Source organism: Dama dama, chromosome 11, assembly GCF_033118175.1.
Source record: "Dama dama isolate Ldn47 chromosome 11, ASM3311817v1, whole genome shotgun sequence".
NCBI lineage: Eukaryota > Metazoa > Chordata > Mammalia > Artiodactyla > Cervidae > Dama > Dama dama.
This window is the reverse complement of record NC_083691.1, coordinates 98624523-98629544: the sequence shown is the minus strand read 5'-3', so window position 1 is coordinate 98629544 and position 5022 is coordinate 98624523.

Here is a 5022-nt window from a genome sequence, read left to right as displayed (position 1 = left end):
CAGGGCCCTCTACCAGATTCTCAGGGCGGGGAAGGCTTCCTGGAGGCGATACCTGACCTAAAAGCAGAGTGCACACAGGAAGCTGATCTTTCATCGCTTTGATGGTGAGTAGTTTTGGTGGGGCCATGCCTATAGCAATCAGCTTCTAGGAAATCAAACACAGGATCTTTAGTTCTTTTCTGCTCCGGTCCCCTCTGTGCATGAACAATAAAACTTGCATCATTTTATGAACGTTGGTGAATGTTGTGATCCTGGTTTCTTGGCTACTGGGTCAAATGGGATCTTTTTCTTTTCTTTTTTTTTTTTTTTTTTTGCAATTGTAAAACCTTCATGAGAATCACATTGGAGGGTCTTCGCGGTTTTGTTTTGACTTTTTTGTAAATGGCTCATGCAGAGGTGTAAAGACTCTGATAGTCTTTACTTTTATAAAGACCCTGATACTGGGAAACATTGAAGGCAGGAGAAAAAGGGGGCGACAGAGGATGAGATGGTTGGATGGCATCACTGACTCAATGGACGAGTTTGAGCAAGCTCCGGGAGATAGTGAAGGAGAGAAGCCTGGCATGCTGCAGTCCACAGGGTCACAAAGAGTCAGATACAACTGAGCGGCTGAACAACATATACAGGTGACAGGAGCCCTCCCATTTTTCCTCCTAAATTGTGTGTTTTATCCTTTAGTCTAGAAGCTGTAGGGGCACTAGGACCTGGCCAGGCAGTAAGAGTTCATTAACTCTTTCTTAGCCACAGAGTGTTTCAGGCAGAGTGCACACAGTATTTCTGCTGTGTAATCAGACAGGGCACATAAGGTCCAAGAAATTAATGGGAGAATTCAAACAGAACTAACCACCATATTTAATATTCAACTCTAGGTGGTCATTAAGGTTTATCCAGATGAAAGACAGCAGAGAGCTAGATTTAAATTTTTTTTTCATTTCTACATGTTCTCCCCGCACCTTTGCTCATCTCTTTGTGAGAGAACCCCTGAATGATCCCTTTCCTGTTTGTCCACATTCACCGCCTCGGGGTAGACCTACCTATAAGGTTATTCAACAAAAGCCAGGCTGTGTGGCTATAGGATTGTGGAATTATAAGCCGGTGCCGTACTGAACGGGCTTCCCAGGTAGCCCTAGTGGTAAAGAACCCACCTGCCAATGCAAGAGACTTAAGAGATGTGGGTTCAATCCCTGGGTCAGGAAGGTCCCCTGGAAGAGCGCATAGCAACCCACTCCAGTGTTCTTGCCTGGAGAATCCCATGGACAGAGGAGCCTGGCGGGCTACAGTCCATGGGGTCACAAAGAGTCGGATACGACTAAAGCGACTGAGCGCGCACCAAGCCATACTGAAGTGTTGTGGCCAATGGTGTTTCCACACATGCTGGATGGCATCACCAACTCGATGGACATGGGTTTGGGTGGACTCCGGGAGATGGTGCTGGACAGGGAGGCCTGGCGTGCTGCGGTTCATGGGGTCGCAAAGAGTCGGACACGACTGAGCGACTGAACTGAACTGAACTGACAGGGCACTGCAAAACACTTTTTTCAAGAAAATCCCCAAACAAAAGGGAATCCAACTATCTTACTGGGAACTGGTGCCCTCAGCATGCCACGTGGCAGGAAGTTTAGAAGGCTTAGAGAGATCTCTCTTTCCTTCTAGTGACTTGGCCACACCATTAAAGCTGACTCACTGGTTTCATTGTATTTGATATATATTCCAAAGGTCGGATGGAAAATAATTGTGTGACAGAGGATTGCAGAGCCTTGGGGATTTTTTTCTTTTTTCACTCTTCCTCTGTGAATTTGGTACTTGGAAAAGATGCTGGATCAACAGCCCTGCATCTGAAATCCATTCATACATGAAACCAATTGAGCAGCTCAACTGTGCTTACTCCATCAATACATTTCAAATGGGATAAAACCTTTACTTGAATAATACACTCAGGACCATGACTGTCCAGTATTAGGCTATTTGGAGTTCTGGATAACAGGACAACATAATCTATGTCATCTTTTTCATAGATCTAGTGCTTCTTTACCCTTTTTAATATCAACTGATTTCCTAAAGGAAATCAACTCTGAATATTCACTGGAAGGACTGCTGCTGAAGCTGAAGCACCAATACTTTGGTCACCTGATGTGAACAGCCAACTCACTGGAAAAGATCCTGATACTAGGAAAGACTGAAGGCAAAAGGAGAAGGCAGCAGAGGATAATATGGTTGGATGGCATCACCGATTCAATGGAAATGAACTTGGGCAAACTCCGGGAGATGGTGAGGGACAGGGAGGCCTGGCATGCTGCAGTCCATGGGGTCACAAAGAGTCGGACACGACTTGGTGACAGCAGCAGTAGCAACTGAACACAACTCTGCAAGTGTCATCAGCCATGGACCAGACAGGGAAAAAGAATGAGAAAGAAAGAAAGGAAGGAGAAAGGGAAGGAAGGAACTATTCTAGTTTTTTTTGGATGGAGGGAATATTACACAGGAAATTGATTGCAAAGGTGTTGGAAGGGTTGAACGAAGAAAGAAGGGTCACAAAGAGCAAATGGAATGCAGGACTGATACACAAGGATCAGAGGCTGCTAGTGCCCCTGGGTGGACACTAGGAGATTGCGTCTACTGATGCATTATTGGAGAACTGTTGCTATTGTTCTGGAACCCTGAAAGATGCTGTCTTAGCCTAGGTGGCTGGACACAGGAATCACTCCACAACCCACTGTTTCTGCAACTATTGGCAACAACTTCCAACAGCTGCCACAGTGTTGCAGGCAGAAGCAGGAAGCTTCTCTCCTTCCTCTGCCTTCTAACCTCCAGCCACTGCCTTCTATGGGCAGCTATTATACCAATAGAAAGCCCATTCCAGGAAGCCCAGCAACTGTAGCCGGCTCACTGGCAGCTCCAGCATCACACAGCAGAGGATAGAGTGGCAGCCACACGGAGGCTGAAGACAATGGGTAAACAAGCAAATCGGTTTTCAGGGTAAAACACCGCGTCAGGCATTCTTTAAAGCGAAACCAGAGCTTGTCCTGGAAACAAGAGGGAATGGAGCCTGGCAGGTCTTTCCGCCCCAGTGGGACTTTTAGGAACTCTAGAAAACACCTTTCACATTCACAACAGTCTTCTGCGAGACTTGTCCACATGTCTGATGGCAGCCATCTTGATATTGTCACTAGGAACGGGAGACTTTTCTATCAATCGGGGATGCTGTATTGAGCCCTTCTGTGATCAAGGGTTTAGAAGACACAGAATTGTAAAATGTGGTCTCAACTCTCTAGGAATTCACAGTCTGGTTGAAGGAACACACACAACTCTCCTCATCTCATGCCTGCTTGCCACAAGAACCATATTCTAGTCTCTGTCCCATAAGCCCAGGGACACCATCCTGTACCATTCTCTGCCTGCACTGTATCCTGTTTTTTTTCTAGCAACTCACTCCACAGCCCCACCACACTGCCCTCTATGGCTAACATTCTTTTTTCTTCTAATATCTTTATTTTTAGTTGGAGGACAATTGCTTTACAGTGTTGTGTTCGCTTCTGCCACACATCAACATCAATCGGCCGTAGGTAGACACATGTCTCCTTCCTCTTGAATCCCCCTCCTACCCCACTACATTGTTGCAGATACAGCTAACATTCCTTAAAATTCAGCTTGATGCCAACTCTGCAGGAGGATTTCCCTTTCCGCCAAGACTGGGAGAGGGACCCACTGTAGTCTGTTCCTACTCCTACCAGTGGGTTTATCACACTGGAGTATCACCCTGAGTTCCCAAGCTGGTGTTAGTTAGAGTAAGGGCATGCTTCAATGCTCCTCAGCCGTTGAAGTGTTTGGTTCAGATCTGGGCAGCTGGAACCTTCCAGTTATAAGCAGCTTGGGAGTCATGGCAAATATCATTATCTCTGTGTTTTATTTAGTGAAAGAAAAAAAAAAAAAGCTGGGCAGCACCAGATATAATCATCTGCTGACTTATCTGCCTCATTCATTCAACTGTTACACTGCTCGAGGTTAGGGACCATCTTATTCATCACATGGGAACCACTGCCAGCATTCTCTGACAGAATGAAGGAAGACTTTGTGGGAGAGAACACACTTGCTCTGAGCCTTGAGAAAGGGTGTAGGATTTGCACAGATGTAGGGGGAAAAGGAGATCAAAACAGTCAATCTTAAAGGAAATCAACCCTGAATACTCATTGGAAGGACTAATGCTGAAGCTCCAATACCTTGGCCACCTGATGTGAATAGGTCTTTTCATTGGAAAAGACCCTGATGCTGGGAAAGATTGAGAGCAGGAAGACAAGGGGGACAGAGGATGAGATGGTTGGATGGCATCACCAACTCAGTGGACATGAACCTGGGCAAACTCAGGGAGATGAGGAGGGACAGGGAAGCCTGGCGTGCTGCAGTCCATGGGGTCACAAAGAGTTGGACGCGATGACTGAACAACAACAACAAAAAGGGGGGAAAGGAAATAAGCATTAAATGAGAAAGAGGGGGACACACACAGAGGGCGATGTGCCAGTCTTCATGGTTACCTGGGCAGGGGGGTTAACAGAGATATCAGGGGGCACAAGGCAGGAGATGAAAACTGTACAGAATCTCAGGCTTTGGTGAGAGGAAGACACTGAAGATTGCAGAATATAAAAGCAATATGGTAACAAAAATCCTCAAGGCCAATCCTTATGTCATTGGCCCCAGCTACAAAGTTGCTGTGGTATTTTTACCTGGGTGAGAAAACAATGTGTCTTATGATCAGCCAACAAATATTTGCTGGGCTGCTATGTCTGCCCTGTCTACATACTTTCACTAGAGGCTCCCAGTAAATATTTGCTCACTGCTTTGTTTTTGCTTCCTATTTTAAATTTCACACTGGCCTAGGATCAAAATCACAAGGCTTGGGACTTCCCTGGTGGGCCAGTGGTTAAGAATCTGCCTGCCAAAGCAGGTGACATGGGTTCAATCCCTGGTCCAGGAACTAAAATTCCCACATGCCATGGAGCAGCTAAACCCCTGCTCCACAACTACTGA